Source organism: Schistocerca gregaria, chromosome 2 (genome assembly GCF_023897955.1).
Source record: "Schistocerca gregaria isolate iqSchGreg1 chromosome 2, iqSchGreg1.2, whole genome shotgun sequence".
In the NCBI taxonomy this organism is placed as follows: domain Eukaryota; kingdom Metazoa; phylum Arthropoda; class Insecta; order Orthoptera; family Acrididae; genus Schistocerca; species Schistocerca gregaria.
The window spans coordinates 1,016,705,470-1,016,719,954 of record NC_064921.1 but is presented as its reverse complement, the minus strand read 5'-3'; the positions used below and the strand labels follow the sequence as shown (position 1 = coordinate 1,016,719,954).

Sequence of the window (14,485 nt, the reverse complement as noted above, 5' to 3'; positions counted from 1 at the left end):
CGGGAATTCGCGCCGCCCCCATCCCGCCAGCCTACACGAGACTTTCCAGAGCACCCTGGACCACATCGAGGGACCCAGTGCACTGAAATAATAGTCATTTGCCACGTCAGATGGCTCGTTGGTCTAGGGGTATGATTCCTGCTTTGGGTGCAGGAGGTCCCGGGTTCAAATCCCGGATGAGCCCTAGCGTTTTGTGCAAACTGGTCGCACGTGAGTGGCTGAGTCGACGCAAAATGCTCGGCGTCAGTATCAAATGAAATTCATATTTGATGTGAGCAATTGACACTGATCTGACGTGTGAAGGCGATTACGAAGGTTTTTGGGTACAGATGGTAGCAGATGCATGTTAGTATGTCTTGTTTTTAATGATAAAAAAGTGTTTCCGCCCGGGATCGACACGGGGACCTTCTGCGTGTTAGGCAGACGTGATAACCGCTACACCACGGAAACTACTTGTGTGCGCCTTACATTAGAGACAACTCGTGCTGGTGTTGTCATCGTTACTAAGAAATTAAATAAATGCGCTACTTGCAGAACAAAGGTACATGCAGAAGATCCTCACATGTCGTGGCTCACTGGAGTACAATACGACATAGGCAGGAAAATACTGTTCCCGCCCGGGATCGAACCGGGGACCTTCTGCGTGTGAAGCAGACGTGATAACCGCTACACTACGGAAACTGCGAACGGGAGGAGTCCATCTCCGTTCACTCGCAATTACCTCAGCCTCTCTCCCGTCCGTGAATGCACACGCGACAGTTCTTTTGACAGCCTGGAAACCATCACAGCCAAGGGCTCAAGAAGTCTTCGGGGTGCTCGAGAAGGTGTCTGCCGTAGCACCCCTAACGAAATAGCGGCGTTTCCCGCAGTCGTGATTGCAAATCATAGCAGCAAAAGCAATCACTTTCTTAGCAGCAGGGAGTGCGAGCCCAGCGGCAGCTCTACATGAAGGTACCAATAGCCCAGGAAGGCCGCCGACCGCGGGAATTCGCGCCGCCCCCATCCCGCCAGCCTACACGAGACTTTCCAGAGCACCCTGGACCACATCGAGGGACCCAGTGCACTGAAATAATAGTCATTTGCCACGTCAGATGGCTCGTTGGTCTAGGGGTATGATTCCTGCTTTGGGTGCAGGAGGTCCCGGGTTCAAATCCCGGATGAGCCCTAGCGTTTTGTGCAAACTGGTCGCACGTGAGTGGCTGAGTCGACGCAAAATGCTGGGCGTCAGTATCAAATGAAATTCATATTTGATGTGAGCAATTGACACTGATCTGACGTGTGAAGGCGATTACGAAGGTTTTTGGGTACAGATGGTAGCAGATGCATGTTAGTATGTCTTGTTTTTAATGATAAAAAAGTGTTTCCGCCCGGGATCGACACGGGGACCTTCTGCGTGTTAGGCAGACGTGATAACCGCTACACCACGGAAACTACTTGTGTGCGCCTTACATTAGAGACAACTCGTGCTGGTGTTGTCATCGTTACTAAGAAATTAAATAAATGCGCTACTTGCAGAACAAAGGTACATGCAGAAGATCCTCACATGTCGTGGCTCACTGGAGTACAATACGACATAGGCAGGAAAATACTGTTCCCGCCCGGGATCGAACCGGGGACCTTCTGCGTGTGAAGCAGACGTGATAACCGCTACACTACGGAAACTGCGAACGGGAGGAGTCCATCTCCGTTCACTCGCAATTACCTCAGCCTCTCTCCCGTCCGTGAATGCACACGCGACAGTTCTTTTGACAGCCTGGAAACCATCACAGCCAAGGGCTCAAGAAGTCTTCGGGGTGCTCGAGAAGGTGTCTGCCGTAGCACCCCTAACGAAATAGCGGCGTTTCCCGCAGTCGTGATTGCAAATCATAGCAGCAAAAGCAATCACTTTCTTAGCAGCAGGGAGTGCGAGCCCAGCGGCAGCTCTACATGAAGGTACCAATAGCCCAGGAAGGCCGCCGACCGCGGGAATTCGCGCCGCCCCCATCCCGCCAGCCTACACGAGACTTTCCAGAGCACCCTGGACCACATCGAGGGACCCAGTGCACTGAAATAATAGTCATTTGCCACGTCAGATGGCTCGTTGGTCTAGGGGTATGATTCCTGCTTTGGGTGCAGGAGGTCCCGGGTTCAAATCCCGGATGAGCCCTAGCGTTTTGTGCAAACTGGTCGCACGTGAGTGGCTGAGTCGACGCAAAATGCTCGGCGTCAGTATCAAATGAAATTCATATTTGATGTGAGCAATTGACACTGATCTGACGTGTGAAGGCGATTACGAAGGTTTTTGGGTACAGATGGTAGCAGATGCATGTTAGTATGTCTTGTTTTTAATGATAAAAAAGTGTTTCCGCCCGGGATCGACACGGGGACCTTCTGCGTGTTAGGCAGACGTGATAACCGCTACACCACGGAAACTACTTGTGTGCGCCTTACATTAGAGACAACTCGTGCTGGTGTTGTCATCGTTACTAAGAAATTAAATAAATGCGCTACTTGCAGAACAAAGGTACATGCAGAAGATCCTCACATGTCGTGGCTCACTGGAGTACAATACGACATAGGCAGGAAAATACTGTTCCCGCCCGGGATCGAACCGGGGACCTTCTGCGTGTGAAGCAGACGTGATAACCGCTACACTACGGAAACTGCGAACGGGAGGAGTCCATCTCCGTTCACTCGCAATTACCTCAGCCTCTCTCCCGTCCGTGAATGCACACGCGACAGTTCTTTTGACAGCCTGGAAACCATCACAGCCAAGGGCTCAAGAAGTCTTCGGGGTGCTCGAGAAGGTGTCTGCCGTAGCACCCCTAACGAAATAGCGGCGTTTCCCGCAGTCGTGATTGCAAATCATAGCAGCAAAAGCAATCACTTTCTTAGCAGCAGGGAGTGCGAGCCCAGCGGCAGCTCTACATGAAGGTACCAATAGCCCAGGAAGGCCGCCGACCGCGGGAATTCGCGCCGCCCCCATCCCGCCAGCCTACACGAGACTTTCCAGAGCACCCTGGACCACATCGAGGGACCCAGTGCACTGAAATAATAGTCATTTGCCACGTCAGATGGCTCGTTGGTCTAGGGGTATGATTCCTGCTTTGGGTGCAGGAGGTCCCGGGTTCAAATCCCGGATGAGCCCTAGCGTTTTGTGCAAACTGGTCGCACGTGAGTGGCTGAGTCGACGCAAAATGCTCGGCGTCAGTATCAAATGAAATTCATATTTGATGTGAGCAATTGACACTGATCTGACGTGTGAAGGCGATTACGAAGGTTTTTGGGTACAGATGGTAGCAGATGCATGTTAGTATGTCTTGTTTTTAATGATAAAAAAGTGTTTCCGCCCGGGATCGACACGGGGACCTTCTGCGTGTTAGGCAGACGTGATAACCGCTACACCACGGAAACTACTTGTGTGCGCCTTACATTAGAGACAACTCGTGCTGGTGTTGTCATCGTTACTAAGAAATTAAATAAATGCGCTACTTGCAGAACAAAGGTACATGCAGAAGATCCTCACATGTCGTGGCTCACTGGAGTACAATACGACATAGGCAGGAAAATACTGTTCCCGCCCGGGATCGAACCGGGGACCTTCTGCGTGTGAAGCAGACGTGATAACCGCTACACTACGGAAACTGCGAACGGGAGGAGTCCATCTCCGTTCACTCGCAATTACCTCAGCCTCTCTCCCGTCCGTGAATGCACACGCGACAGTTCTTTTGACAGCCTGGAAACCATAACAGCCAAGGGCTCAAGAAGTCTTCGGGGTGCTCGAGAAGGTGTCTGCCGTAGCACCCCTAACGAAATAGCGGCGTTTCCCGCAGTCGTGATTGCAAATCATAGCAGCAAAAGCAATCACTTTCTTAGCAGCAGGGAGTGCGAGCCCAGCGGCAGCTCTACATGAAGGTACCAATAGCCCAGGAAGGCCGCCGACCGCGGGAATTCGCGCCGCCCCCATCCCGCCAGCCTACACGAGACTTTCCAGAGCACCCTGGACCACATCGAGGGACCCAGTGCACTGAAATAATAGTCATTTGCCACGTCAGATGGCTCGTTGGTCTAGGGGTATGATTCCTGCTTTGGGTGCAGGAGGTCCCGGGTTCAAATCCCGGATGAGCCCTAGCGTTTTGTGCAAACTGGTCGCACGTGAGTGGCTGAGTCGACGCAAAATGCTCGGCGTCAGTATCAAATGAAATTCATATTTGATGTGAGCAATTGACACTGATCTGACGTGTGAAGGCGATTACGAAGGTTTTTGGGTACAGATGGTAGCAGATGCATGTTAGTATGTCTTGTTTTTAATGATAAAAAAGTGTTTCCGCCCGGGATCGACACGGGGACCTTCTGCGTGTTAGGCAGACGTGATAACCGCTACACCACGGAAACTACTTGTGTGCGCCTTACATTAGAGACAACTCGTGCTGGTGTTGTCATCGTTACTAAGAAATTAAATAAATGCGCTACTTGCAGAACAAAGGTACATGCAGAAGATCCTCACATGTCGTGGCTCACTGGAGTACAATACGACATAGGCAGGAAAATACTGTTGCCGCCCGGGATCGAACCGGGGACCTTCTGCGTGTGAAGCAGACGTGATAACCGCTACACTACGGAAACTGCGAACGGGAGGAGTCCATCTCCGTTCACTCGCAATTACCTCAGCCTCTCTCCCGTCCGTGAATGCACACGCGACAGTTCTTTTGACAGCCTGGAAACCATCACAGCCAAGGGCTCAAGAAGTCTTCGGGGTGCTCGAGAAGGTGTCTGCCGTAGCACCCCTAACGAAATAGCGGCGTTTCCCGCAGTCGTGATTGCAAATCATAGCAGCAAAAGCAATCACTTTCTTAGCAGCAGGGAGTGCGAGCCCAGCGGCAGCTCTACATGAAGGTACCAATAGCCCAGGAAGGCCGCCGACCGCGGGAATTCGCGCCGCCCCCATCCCGCCAGCCTACACGAGACTTTCCAGAGCACCCTGGACCACATCGAGGGACCCAGTGCACTGAAATAATAGTCATTTGCCACGTCAGATGGCTCGTTGGTCTAGGGGTATGATTCCTGCTTTGGGTGCAGGAGGTCCCGGGTTCAAATCCCGGATGAGCCCTAGCGTTTTGTGCAAACTGGTCGCACGTGAGTGGCTGAGTCGACGCAAAATGCTCGGCGTCAGTATCAAATGAAATTCATATTTGATGTGAGCAATTGACACTGATCTGACGTGTGAAGGCGATTACGAAGGTTTTTGGGTACAGATGGTAGCAGATGCATGTTAGTATGTCTTGTTTTTAATGATAAAAAAGTGTTTCCGCCCGGGATCGACACGGGGACCTTCTGCGTGTTAGGCAGACGTGATAACCGCTACACCACGGAAACTACTTGTGTGCGCCTTACATTAGAGACAACTCGTGCTGGTGTTGTCATCGTTACTAAGAAATTAAATAAATGCGCTACTTGCAGAACAAAGGTACATGCAGAAGATCCTCACATGTCGTGGCTCACTGGAGTACAATACGACATAGGCAGGAAAATACTGTTGCCGCCCGGGATCGAACCGGGGACCTTCTGCGTGTGAAGCAGACGTGATAACCGCTACACTACGGAAACTGCGAACGGGAGGAGTCCATCTCCGTTCACTCGCAATTACCTCAGCCTCTCTCCCGTCCGTGAATGCACACGCGACAGTTCTTTTGACAGCCTGGAAACCATAACAGCCAAGGGCTCAAGAAGTCTTCGGGGTGCTCGAGAAGGTGTCTGCCGTAGCACCCCTAACGAAATAGCGGCGTTTCCCGCAGTCGTGATTGCAAATCATAGCAGCAAAAGCAATCACTTTCTTAGCAGCAGGGAGTGCGAGCCCAGCGGCAGCTCTACATGAAGGTACCAATAGCCCAGGAAGGCCGCCGACCGCGGGAATTCGCGCCGCCCCCATCCCGCCAGCCTACACGAGACTTTCCAGAGCACCCTGGACCACATCGAGGGACCCAGTGCACTGAAATAATAGTCATTTGCCACGTCAGATGGCTCGTTGGTCTAGGGGTATGATTCCTGCTTTGGGTGCAGGAGGTCCCGGGTTCAAATCCCGGACGAGCCCTAGCGTTTTGTGCAAACTGGTCGCACGTGAGTGGCTGAGTCGACGCAAAATGCTCGGCGTCAGTATCAAATGAAATTCATATTTGATGTGAGCAATTGACACTGATCTGACGTGTGAAGGCGATTACGAAGGTTTTTGGGTACAGATGGTAGCAGATGCATGTTAGTATGTCTTGTTTTTAATGATAAAAAAGTGTTTCCGCCCGGGATCGACACGGGGACCTTCTGCGTGTTAGGCAGACGTGATAACCGCTACACCACGGAAACTACTTGTGTGCGCCTTACATTAGAGACAACTCGTGCTGGTGTTGTCATCGTTACTAAGAAATTAAATAAATGCGCTACTTGCAGAACAAAGGTACATGCAGAAGATCCTCACATGTCGTGGCTCACTGGAGTACAATACGACATAGGCAGGAAAATACTGTTGCCGCCCGGGATCGAACCGGGGACCTTCTGCGTGTGAAGCAGACGTGATAACCGCTACACTACGGAAACTGCGAACGGGAGGAGTCCATCTCCGTTCACTCGCAATTACTTCAGCCTCTCTCCCGTCCGTGAATGCACACGCGACAGTTCTTTTGACAGCCTGGAAACCATCACAGCCAAGGGCTCAAGAAGTCTTCGGGGTGCTCGAGAAGGTGTCTGCCGTAGCACCCCTAACGAAATAGCGGCGTTTCCCGCAGTCGTGATTGCAAATCATAGCAGCAAAAGCAATCACTTTCTTAGCAGCAGGGAGTGCGAGCCCAGCGGCAGCTCTACATGAAGGTACCAATAGCCCAGGAAGGCCGCCGACCGCGGGAATTCGCGCCGCCCCCATCCCGCCAGCCTACACGAGACTTTCCAGAGCACCCTGGACCACATCGAGGGACCCAGTGCACTGAAATAATAGTCATTTGCCACGTCAGATGGCTCGTTGGTCTAGGGGTATGATTCCTGCATTGGGTGCAGGAGGTCCCGGGTTCAAATCCCGGATGAGCCCTAGCGTTTTGTGCAAACTGGTCGCACGTGAGTGGCTGAGTCGACGCAAAATGCTCGGCGTCAGTATCAAATGAAATTCATATTTGATGTGAGCAATTGACACTGATCTGACGTGTGAAGGCGATTACGAAGGTTTTTGGGTACAGATGGTAGCAGATGCATGTTAGTATGTCTTGTTTTTAATGATAAAAAAGTGTTTCCGCCCGGGATCGACACGGGGACCTTCTGCGTGTTAGGCAGACGTGATAACCGCTACACCACGGAAACTACTTGTGTGCGCCTTACATTAGAGACAACTCGTGCTGGTGTTGTCATCGTTACTAAGAAATTAAATAAATGCGCTACTTGCAGAACAAAGGTACATGCAGAAGATCCTCACATGTCGTGGCTCACTGGAGTACAATACGACATAGGCAGGAAAATACTGTTCCCGCCCGGGATCGAACCGGGGACCTTCTGCGTGTGAAGCAGACGTGATAACCGCTACACTACGGAAACTGCGAACGGGAGGAGTCCATCTCCGTTCACTCGCAATTACCTCAGCCTCTCTCCCGTCCGTGAATGCACACGCGACAGTTCTTTTGACAGCCTGGAAACCATAACAGCCAAGGGCTCAAGAAGTCTTCGGGGTGCTCGAGAAGGTGTCTGCCGTAGCACCCCTAACGAAATAGCGGCGTTTCCCGCAGTCGTGATTGCAAATCATAGCAGCAAAAGCAATCACTTTCTTAGCAGCAGGGAGTGCGAGCCCAGCGGCAGCTCTACATGAAGGTACCAATAGCCCAGGAAGGCCGCCGACCGCGGGAATTCGCGCCGCCCCCATCCCGCCAGCCTACACGAGACTTTCCAGAGCACCCTGGACCACATCGAGGGACCCAGTGCACTGAAATAATAGTCATTTGCCACGTCAGATGGCTCGTTGGTCTAGGGGTATGATTCCTGCTTTGGGTGCAGGAGGTCCCGGGTTCAAATCCCGGATGAGCCCTAGCGTTTTGTGCAAACTGGTCGCACGTGAGTGGCTGAGTCGACGCAAAATGCTCGGCGTCAGTATCAAATGAAATTCATATTTGATGTGAGCAATTGACACTGATCTGACGTGTGAAGGCGATTACGAAGGTTTTTGGGTACAGATGGTAGCAGATGCATGTTAGTATGTCTTGTTTTTAATGATAAAAAAGTGTTTCCGCCCGGGATCGACACGGGGACCTTCTGCGTGTTAGGCAGACGTGATAACCGCTACACCACGGAAACTACTTGTGTGCGCCTTACATTAGAGACAACTCGTGCTGGTGTTGTCATCGTTACTAAGAAATTAAATAAATGCGCTACTTGCAGAACAAAGGTACATGCAGAAGATCCTCACATGTCGTGGCTCACTGGAGTACAATACGACATAGGCAGGAAAATACTGTTGCCGCCCGGGATCGAACCGGGGACCTTCTGCGTGTGAAGCAGACGTGATAACCGCTACACTACGGAAACTGCGAACGGGAGGAGTCCATCTCCGTTCACTCGCAATTACCTCAGCCTCTCTCCCGTCCGTGAATGCACACGCGACAGTTCTTTTGACAGCCTGGAAACCATAACAGCCAAGGGCTCAAGAAGTCTTCGGGGTGCTCGAGAAGGTGTCTGCCGTAGCACCCCTAACGAAATAGCGGCGTTTCCCGCAGTCGTGATTGCAAATCATAGCAGCAAAAGCAATCACTTTCTTAGCAGCAGGGAGTGCGAGCCCAGCGGCAGCTCTACATGAAGGTACCAATAGCCCAGGAAGGCCGCCGACCGCGGGAATTCGCGCCGCCCCCATCCCGCCAGCCTACACGAGACTTTCCAGAGCACCCTGGACCACATCGAGGGACCCAGTGCACTGAAATAATAGTCATTTGCCACGTCAGATGGCTCGTTGGTCTAGGGGTATGATTCCTGCTTTGGGTGCAGGAGGTCCCGGGTTCAAATCCCGGACGAGCCCTAGCGTTTTGTGCAAACTGGTCGCACGTGAGTGGCTGAGTCGACGCAAAATGCTCGGCGTCAGTATCAAATGAAATTCATATTTGATGTGAGCAATTGACACTGATCTGACGTGTGAAGGCGATTACGAAGGTTTTTGGGTACAGATGGTAGCAGATGCATGTTAGTATGTCTTGTTTTTAATGATAAAAAAGTGTTTCCGCCCGGGATCGACACGGGGACCTTCTGCGTGTTAGGCAGACGTGATAACCGCTACACCACGGAAACTACTTGTGTGCGCCTTACATTAGAGACAACTCGTGCTGGTGTTGTCATCGTTACTAAGAAATTAAATAAATGCGCTACTTGCAGAACAAAGGTACATGCAGAAGATCCTCACATGTCGTGGCTCACTGGAGTACAATACGACATAGGCAGGAAAATACTGTTCCCGCCCGGGATCGAACCGGGGACCTTCTGCGTGTGAAGCAGACGTGATAACCGCTACACTACGGAAACTGCGAACGGGAGGAGTCCATCTCCGTTCACTCGCAATTACCTCAGCCTCTCTCCCGTCCGTGAATGCACACGCGACAGTTCTTTTGACAGCCTGGAAACCATCACAGCCAAGGGCTCAAGAAGTCTTCGGGGTGCTCGAGAAGGTGTCTGCCGTAGCACCCCTAACGAAATAGCGGCGTTTCCCGCAGTCGTGATTGCAAATCATAGCAGCAAAAGCAATCACTTTCTTAGCAGCAGGGAGTGCGAGCCCAGCGGCAGCTCTACATGAAGGTACCAATAGCCCAGGAAGGCCGCCGACCGCGGGAATTCGCGCCGCCCCCATCCCGCCAGCCTACACGAGACTTTCCAGAGCACCCTGGACCACATCGAGGGACCCAGTGCACTGAAATAATAGTCATTTGCCACGTCAGATGGCTCGTTGGTCTAGGGGTATGATTCCTGCTTTGGGTGCAGGAGGTCCCGGGTTCAAATCCCGGATGAGCCCTAGCGTTTTGTGCAAACTGGTCGCACGTGAGTGGCTGAGTCGACGCAAAATGCTCGGCGTCAGTATCAAATGAAATTCATATTTGATGTGAGCAATTGACACTGATCTGACGTGTGAAGGCGATTACGAAGGTTTTTGGGTACAGATGGTAGCAGATGCATGTTAGTATGTCTTGTTTTTAATGATAAAAAAGTGTTTCCGCCCGGGATCGACACGGGGACCTTCTGCGTGTTAGGCAGACGTGATAACCGCTACACCACGGAAACTACTTGTGTGCGCCTTACATTAGAGACAACTCGTGCTGGTGTTGTCATCGTTACTAAGAAATTAAATAAATGCGCTACTTGCAGAACAAAGGTACATGCAGAAGATCCTCACATGTCGTGGCTCACTGGAGTACAATACGACATAGGCAGGAAAATACTGTTCCCGCCCGGGATCGAACCGGGGACCTTCTGCGTGTGAAGCAGACGTGATAACCGCTACACTACGGAAACTGCGAACGGGGGGAGTCCATCTCCGTTCACTCGCAATTACCTCAGCCTCTCTTCCGTCCGTGAATGCACACGCGACAGTTCTTTTGACAGCCTGGAAACCATCACAGCCAAGGGCTCAAGAAGTCTTCGGGGTGCTCGAGAAGGTGTCTGCCGTAGCACCCCTAACGAAATAGCGGCGTTTCCCGCAGTCGTGATTGCAAATCATAGCAGCAAAAGCAATCACTTTCTTAGCAGCAGGGAGTGCGAGCCCAGCGGCAGCTCTACATGAAGGTACCAATAGCCCAGGAAGGCCGCCGACCGCGGGAATTCGCGCCGCCCCCATCCCGCCAGCCTACACGAGACTTTCCAGAGCACCCTGGACCACATCGAGGGACCCAGTGCACTGAAATAATAGTCATCTGCCACGTCAGATGGCTCGTTGGTCTAGGGGTATGATTCCTGCATTGGGTGCAGGAGGTCCCGGGTTCAAATCCCGGATGAGCCCTAGCGTTTTGTGCAAACTGGTCGCACGTGAGTGGCTGAGTCGACGCAAAATGCTCGGCGTCAGTATCAAATGAAATTCATATTTGATGTGAGCAATTGACACTGATCTGACGTGTGAAGGCGATTACGAAGGTTTTTGGGTACAGATGGTAGCAGATGCATGTTAGTATGTCTTGTTTTTAATGATAAAAAAGTGTTTCCGCCCGGGATCGACACGGGGACCTTCTGCGTGTTAGGCAGACGTGATAACCGCTACACCACGGAAACTACTTGTGTGCGCCTTACATTAGAGACAACTCGTGCTGGTGTTGTCATCGTTACTAAGAAATTAAATAAATGCGCTACTTGCAGAACAAAGGTACATGCAGAAGATCCTCACATGTCGTGGCTCACTGGAGTACAATACGACATAGGCAGGAAAATACTGTTCCCGCCCGGGATCGAACCGGGGACCTTCTGCGTGTGAAGCAGACGTGATAACCGCTACACTACGGAAACTGCGAACGGGGGGAGTCCATCTCCGTTCACTCGCAATTACCTCAGCCTCTCTTCCGTCCGTGAATGCACACGCGACAGTTCTTTTGACAGCCTGGAAACCATCACAGCCAAGGGCTCAAGAAGTCTTCGGGGTGCTCGAGAAGGTGTCTGCCGTAGCACCCCTAACGAAATAGCGGCGTTTCCCGCAGTCGTGATTGCAAATCATAGCAGCAAAAGCAATCACTTTCTTAGCAGCAGGGAGTGCGAGCCCAGCGGCAGCTCTACATGAAGGTACCAATAGCCCAGGAAGGCCGCCGACCGCGGGAATTCGCGCCGCCCCCATCCCGCCAGCCTACACGAGACTTTCCAGAGCACCCTGGACCACATCGAGGGACCCAGTGCACTGAAATAATAGTCATCTGCCACGTCAGATGGCTCGTTGGTCTAGGGGTATGATTCCTGCTTTGGGTGCAGGAGGTCCCGGGTTCAAATCCCGGATGAGCCCTAGCGTTTTGTGCAAACTGGTCGCACGTGAGTGGCTGAGTCGACGCAAAATGCTCGGCGTCAGTATCAAATGAAATTCATATTTGATGTGAGCAATTGACACTGATCTGACGTGTGAAGGCGATTACGAAGGTTTTTGGGTACAGATGGTAGCAGATGCATGTTAGTATGTCTTGTTTTTAATGATAAAAAAGTGTTTCCGCCCGGGATCGACACGGGGACCTTCTGCGTGTTAGGCAGACGTGATAACCGCTACACCACGGAAACTACTTGTGTGCGCCTTACATTAGAGACAACTCGTGCTGGTGTTGTCATCGTTACTAAGAAATTAAATAAATGCGCTACTTGCAGAACAAAGGTACATGCAGAAGATCCTCACATGTCGTGGCTCACTGGAGTACAATACGACATAGGCAGGAAAATACTGTTCCCGCCCGGGATCGAACCGGGGACGTTCTGCGTGTGAAGCAGACGTGATAACCGCTACACTACGGAAACTGCGAACGGGAGGAGTCCATCTCCGTTCACTCGCAATTACCTCAGCCTCTCTCCCGTCCGTGAATGCACACGCGACAGTTCTTTTGACAGCCTGGAAACCATCACAGCCAAGGGCTCAAGAAGTCTTCGGGGTGCTCGAGAAGGTGTCTGCCGTAGCACCCCTAACGAAATAGCGGCGTTTCCCGCAGTCGTGATTGCAAATCATAGCAGCAAAAGCAATCACTTTCTTAGCAGCAGGGAGTGCGAGCCCAGCGGCAGCTCTACATGAAGGTACCAATAGCCCAGGAAGGCCGCCGACCGCGGGAATTCGCGCCGCCCCCATCCCGCCAGCCTACACGAGACTTTCCAGAGCACCCTGGACCACATCGAGGGACCCAGTGCACTGAAATAATAGTCATTTGCCACGTCAGATGGCTCGTTGGTCTAGGGGTATGATTCCTGCATTGGGTGCAGGAGGTCCCGGGTTCAAATCCCGGATGAGCCCTAGCGTTTTGTGCAAACTGGTCGCACGTGAGTGGCTGAGTCGACGCAAAATGCTCGGCGTCAGTATCAAATGAAATTCATATTTGATGTGAGCAATTGACACTGATCTGACGTGTGAAGGCGATTACGAAGGTTTTTGGGTACAGATGGTAGCAGATGCATGTTAGTATGTCTTGTTTTTAATGATAAAAAAGTGTTTCCGCCCGGGATCGACACGGGGACCTTCTGCGTGTTAGGCAGACGTGATAACCGCTACACCACGGAAACTACTTGTGTGCGCCTTACATTAGAGACAACTCGTGCTGGTGTTGTCATCGTTACTAAGAAATTAAATAAATGCGCTACTTGCAGAACAAAGGTACATGCAGAAGATCCTCACATGTCGTGGCTCACTGGAGTACAATACGACATAGGCAGGAAAATACTGTTCCCGCCCGGGATCGAACCGGGGACCTTCTGCGTGTGAAGCAGACGTGATAACCGCTACACTACGGAAACTGCGAACGGGGGGAGTCCATCTCCGTTCACTCGCAATTACCTCAGCCTCTCTTCCGTCCGTGAATGCACACGCGACAGTTCTTTTGACAGCCTGGAAACCATCACAGCCAAGGGCTCAAGAAGTCTTCGGGGTGCTCGAGAAGGTGTCTGCCGTAGCACCCCTAACGAAATAGCGGCGTTTCCCGCAGTCGTGATTGCAAATCATAGCAGCAAAAGCAATCACTTTCTTAGCAGCAGGGAGTGCGAGCCCAGCGGCAGCTCTACATGAAGGTACCAATAGCCCAGGAAGGCCGCCGACCGCGGGAATTCGCGCCGCCCCCATCCCGCCAGCCTACACGAGACTTTCCAGAGCACCCTGGACCACATCGAGGGACCCAGTGCACTGAAATAATAGTCATCTGCCACGTCAGATGGCTCGTTGGTCTAGGGGTATGATTCCTGCTTTGGGTGCAGGAGGTCCCGGGTTCAAATCCCGGATGAGCCCTAGCGTTTTGTGCAAACTGGTCGCACGTGAGTGGCTGAGTCGACGCAAAATGCTCGGCGTCAGTATCAAATGAAATTCATATTTGATGTGAGCAATTGACACTGATCTGACGTGTGAAGGCGATTACGAAGGTTTTTGGGTACAGATGGTAGCAGATGCATGTTAGTATGTCTTGTTTTTAATGATAAAAAAGTGTTTCCGCCCGGGATCGACACGGGGACCTTCTGCGTGTTAGGCAGACGTGATAACCGCTACACCACGGAAACTACTTGTGTGCGCCTTACATTAGAGACAACTCGTGCTGGTGTTGTCATCGTTACTAAGAAATTAAATAAATGCGCTACTTGCAGAACAAAGGTACATGCAGAAGATCCTCACATGTCGTGGCTCACTGGAGTACAATACGACATAGGCAGGAAAATACTGTTCCCGCCCGGGATCGAACCGGGGACCTTCTACGTGTGAAGCAGACGTGATAACCGCTACACTACGGAAACTGCGAACGGGAGGAGTCTATCTCCGTTCACTCGCAATTACCTCAGCCTCTCTCCCGTCCGTGAATGCACA

General features: G+C 51.8%; 45 non-coding genes across 45 annotated transcripts; 15 read left to right on the top strand and 30 right to left on the bottom strand.

The window, feature by feature from the left end:
• The first annotated feature begins 112 nt into the window (after positions 1-112).
• Trnap-ugg (transfer RNA proline (anticodon UGG)) lies at positions 113-184 on the top strand. The gene has a single exon. It is a non-coding gene; the product is annotated as a tRNA-Pro (tRNA).
• A 193-nt stretch (positions 185-377) lies between these two features.
• Trnav-aac (transfer RNA valine (anticodon AAC)) lies at positions 378-450 on the bottom strand. The gene has a single exon. It is a non-coding gene; the product is annotated as a tRNA-Val (tRNA).
• A 158-nt stretch (positions 451-608) lies between these two features.
• On the bottom strand, positions 609-681 carry Trnav-cac (transfer RNA valine (anticodon CAC)). Its single transcript has one exon. It is a non-coding gene; the product is annotated as a tRNA-Val (tRNA).
• Positions 682-1,093: 412 nt separating this feature from the next.
• On the top strand, positions 1,094-1,165 carry Trnap-ugg (transfer RNA proline (anticodon UGG)). Its single transcript has one exon. It is a non-coding gene; the product is annotated as a tRNA-Pro (tRNA).
• A 193-nt stretch (positions 1,166-1,358) lies between these two features.
• On the bottom strand, positions 1,359-1,431 carry Trnav-aac (transfer RNA valine (anticodon AAC)). Its single transcript has one exon. It is a non-coding gene; the product is annotated as a tRNA-Val (tRNA).
• A 158-nt stretch (positions 1,432-1,589) lies between these two features.
• On the bottom strand, positions 1,590-1,662 carry Trnav-cac (transfer RNA valine (anticodon CAC)). Its single transcript has one exon. It is a non-coding gene; the product is annotated as a tRNA-Val (tRNA).
• Positions 1,663-2,074: 412 nt separating this feature from the next.
• Positions 2,075-2,146, top strand: Trnap-ugg (transfer RNA proline (anticodon UGG)). The gene has a single exon. It is a non-coding gene; the product is annotated as a tRNA-Pro (tRNA).
• A 193-nt stretch (positions 2,147-2,339) lies between these two features.
• On the bottom strand, positions 2,340-2,412 carry Trnav-aac (transfer RNA valine (anticodon AAC)). The gene has a single exon. It is a non-coding gene; the product is annotated as a tRNA-Val (tRNA).
• Positions 2,413-2,570: 158 nt separating this feature from the next.
• Trnav-cac (transfer RNA valine (anticodon CAC)) lies at positions 2,571-2,643 on the bottom strand. Its single transcript has one exon. It is a non-coding gene; the product is annotated as a tRNA-Val (tRNA).
• A 412-nt stretch (positions 2,644-3,055) lies between these two features.
• Positions 3,056-3,127, top strand: Trnap-ugg (transfer RNA proline (anticodon UGG)). The gene has a single exon. It is a non-coding gene; the product is annotated as a tRNA-Pro (tRNA).
• Positions 3,128-3,320: 193 nt separating this feature from the next.
• Trnav-aac (transfer RNA valine (anticodon AAC)) lies at positions 3,321-3,393 on the bottom strand. The gene has a single exon. It is a non-coding gene; the product is annotated as a tRNA-Val (tRNA).
• A 158-nt stretch (positions 3,394-3,551) lies between these two features.
• Trnav-cac (transfer RNA valine (anticodon CAC)) lies at positions 3,552-3,624 on the bottom strand. The gene has a single exon. It is a non-coding gene; the product is annotated as a tRNA-Val (tRNA).
• A 412-nt stretch (positions 3,625-4,036) lies between these two features.
• On the top strand, positions 4,037-4,108 carry Trnap-ugg (transfer RNA proline (anticodon UGG)). The gene has a single exon. It is a non-coding gene; the product is annotated as a tRNA-Pro (tRNA).
• Positions 4,109-4,301: 193 nt separating this feature from the next.
• On the bottom strand, positions 4,302-4,374 carry Trnav-aac (transfer RNA valine (anticodon AAC)). Its single transcript has one exon. It is a non-coding gene; the product is annotated as a tRNA-Val (tRNA).
• A 158-nt stretch (positions 4,375-4,532) lies between these two features.
• Positions 4,533-4,605, bottom strand: Trnav-cac (transfer RNA valine (anticodon CAC)). The gene has a single exon. It is a non-coding gene; the product is annotated as a tRNA-Val (tRNA).
• A 412-nt stretch (positions 4,606-5,017) lies between these two features.
• On the top strand, positions 5,018-5,089 carry Trnap-ugg (transfer RNA proline (anticodon UGG)). The gene has a single exon. It is a non-coding gene; the product is annotated as a tRNA-Pro (tRNA).
• Positions 5,090-5,282: 193 nt separating this feature from the next.
• On the bottom strand, positions 5,283-5,355 carry Trnav-aac (transfer RNA valine (anticodon AAC)). Its single transcript has one exon. It is a non-coding gene; the product is annotated as a tRNA-Val (tRNA).
• A 158-nt stretch (positions 5,356-5,513) lies between these two features.
• On the bottom strand, positions 5,514-5,586 carry Trnav-cac (transfer RNA valine (anticodon CAC)). The gene has a single exon. It is a non-coding gene; the product is annotated as a tRNA-Val (tRNA).
• A 412-nt stretch (positions 5,587-5,998) lies between these two features.
• Trnap-ugg (transfer RNA proline (anticodon UGG)) lies at positions 5,999-6,070 on the top strand. Its single transcript has one exon. It is a non-coding gene; the product is annotated as a tRNA-Pro (tRNA).
• A 193-nt stretch (positions 6,071-6,263) lies between these two features.
• On the bottom strand, positions 6,264-6,336 carry Trnav-aac (transfer RNA valine (anticodon AAC)). Its single transcript has one exon. It is a non-coding gene; the product is annotated as a tRNA-Val (tRNA).
• A 158-nt stretch (positions 6,337-6,494) lies between these two features.
• On the bottom strand, positions 6,495-6,567 carry Trnav-cac (transfer RNA valine (anticodon CAC)). Its single transcript has one exon. It is a non-coding gene; the product is annotated as a tRNA-Val (tRNA).
• A 412-nt stretch (positions 6,568-6,979) lies between these two features.
• On the top strand, positions 6,980-7,051 carry Trnap-ugg (transfer RNA proline (anticodon UGG)). The gene has a single exon. It is a non-coding gene; the product is annotated as a tRNA-Pro (tRNA).
• Positions 7,052-7,244: 193 nt separating this feature from the next.
• On the bottom strand, positions 7,245-7,317 carry Trnav-aac (transfer RNA valine (anticodon AAC)). Its single transcript has one exon. It is a non-coding gene; the product is annotated as a tRNA-Val (tRNA).
• A 158-nt stretch (positions 7,318-7,475) lies between these two features.
• On the bottom strand, positions 7,476-7,548 carry Trnav-cac (transfer RNA valine (anticodon CAC)). The gene has a single exon. It is a non-coding gene; the product is annotated as a tRNA-Val (tRNA).
• A 412-nt stretch (positions 7,549-7,960) lies between these two features.
• Positions 7,961-8,032, top strand: Trnap-ugg (transfer RNA proline (anticodon UGG)). The gene has a single exon. It is a non-coding gene; the product is annotated as a tRNA-Pro (tRNA).
• Positions 8,033-8,225: 193 nt separating this feature from the next.
• Trnav-aac (transfer RNA valine (anticodon AAC)) lies at positions 8,226-8,298 on the bottom strand. Its single transcript has one exon. It is a non-coding gene; the product is annotated as a tRNA-Val (tRNA).
• Positions 8,299-8,456: 158 nt separating this feature from the next.
• On the bottom strand, positions 8,457-8,529 carry Trnav-cac (transfer RNA valine (anticodon CAC)). The gene has a single exon. It is a non-coding gene; the product is annotated as a tRNA-Val (tRNA).
• Positions 8,530-8,941: 412 nt separating this feature from the next.
• Trnap-ugg (transfer RNA proline (anticodon UGG)) lies at positions 8,942-9,013 on the top strand. Its single transcript has one exon. It is a non-coding gene; the product is annotated as a tRNA-Pro (tRNA).
• A 193-nt stretch (positions 9,014-9,206) lies between these two features.
• Trnav-aac (transfer RNA valine (anticodon AAC)) lies at positions 9,207-9,279 on the bottom strand. Its single transcript has one exon. It is a non-coding gene; the product is annotated as a tRNA-Val (tRNA).
• Positions 9,280-9,437: 158 nt separating this feature from the next.
• On the bottom strand, positions 9,438-9,510 carry Trnav-cac (transfer RNA valine (anticodon CAC)). The gene has a single exon. It is a non-coding gene; the product is annotated as a tRNA-Val (tRNA).
• Positions 9,511-9,922: 412 nt separating this feature from the next.
• Trnap-ugg (transfer RNA proline (anticodon UGG)) lies at positions 9,923-9,994 on the top strand. The gene has a single exon. It is a non-coding gene; the product is annotated as a tRNA-Pro (tRNA).
• Positions 9,995-10,187: 193 nt separating this feature from the next.
• Trnav-aac (transfer RNA valine (anticodon AAC)) lies at positions 10,188-10,260 on the bottom strand. The gene has a single exon. It is a non-coding gene; the product is annotated as a tRNA-Val (tRNA).
• A 158-nt stretch (positions 10,261-10,418) lies between these two features.
• Trnav-cac (transfer RNA valine (anticodon CAC)) lies at positions 10,419-10,491 on the bottom strand. The gene has a single exon. It is a non-coding gene; the product is annotated as a tRNA-Val (tRNA).
• Positions 10,492-10,903: 412 nt separating this feature from the next.
• Positions 10,904-10,975, top strand: Trnap-ugg (transfer RNA proline (anticodon UGG)). The gene has a single exon. It is a non-coding gene; the product is annotated as a tRNA-Pro (tRNA).
• A 193-nt stretch (positions 10,976-11,168) lies between these two features.
• Trnav-aac (transfer RNA valine (anticodon AAC)) lies at positions 11,169-11,241 on the bottom strand. The gene has a single exon. It is a non-coding gene; the product is annotated as a tRNA-Val (tRNA).
• A 158-nt stretch (positions 11,242-11,399) lies between these two features.
• Positions 11,400-11,472, bottom strand: Trnav-cac (transfer RNA valine (anticodon CAC)). Its single transcript has one exon. It is a non-coding gene; the product is annotated as a tRNA-Val (tRNA).
• A 412-nt stretch (positions 11,473-11,884) lies between these two features.
• Positions 11,885-11,956, top strand: Trnap-ugg (transfer RNA proline (anticodon UGG)). Its single transcript has one exon. It is a non-coding gene; the product is annotated as a tRNA-Pro (tRNA).
• Positions 11,957-12,149: 193 nt separating this feature from the next.
• Trnav-aac (transfer RNA valine (anticodon AAC)) lies at positions 12,150-12,222 on the bottom strand. Its single transcript has one exon. It is a non-coding gene; the product is annotated as a tRNA-Val (tRNA).
• A 158-nt stretch (positions 12,223-12,380) lies between these two features.
• Trnav-cac (transfer RNA valine (anticodon CAC)) lies at positions 12,381-12,453 on the bottom strand. The gene has a single exon. It is a non-coding gene; the product is annotated as a tRNA-Val (tRNA).
• Positions 12,454-12,865: 412 nt separating this feature from the next.
• Trnap-ugg (transfer RNA proline (anticodon UGG)) lies at positions 12,866-12,937 on the top strand. The gene has a single exon. It is a non-coding gene; the product is annotated as a tRNA-Pro (tRNA).
• Positions 12,938-13,130: 193 nt separating this feature from the next.
• Positions 13,131-13,203, bottom strand: Trnav-aac (transfer RNA valine (anticodon AAC)). Its single transcript has one exon. It is a non-coding gene; the product is annotated as a tRNA-Val (tRNA).
• Positions 13,204-13,361: 158 nt separating this feature from the next.
• Trnav-cac (transfer RNA valine (anticodon CAC)) lies at positions 13,362-13,434 on the bottom strand. The gene has a single exon. It is a non-coding gene; the product is annotated as a tRNA-Val (tRNA).
• Positions 13,435-13,846: 412 nt separating this feature from the next.
• On the top strand, positions 13,847-13,918 carry Trnap-ugg (transfer RNA proline (anticodon UGG)). The gene has a single exon. It is a non-coding gene; the product is annotated as a tRNA-Pro (tRNA).
• Positions 13,919-14,111: 193 nt separating this feature from the next.
• On the bottom strand, positions 14,112-14,184 carry Trnav-aac (transfer RNA valine (anticodon AAC)). Its single transcript has one exon. It is a non-coding gene; the product is annotated as a tRNA-Val (tRNA).
• Positions 14,185-14,342: 158 nt separating this feature from the next.
• On the bottom strand, positions 14,343-14,415 carry Trnav-cac (transfer RNA valine (anticodon CAC)). The gene has a single exon. It is a non-coding gene; the product is annotated as a tRNA-Val (tRNA).
• Between the last annotated feature and the right edge of the window lie 70 nt (positions 14,416-14,485).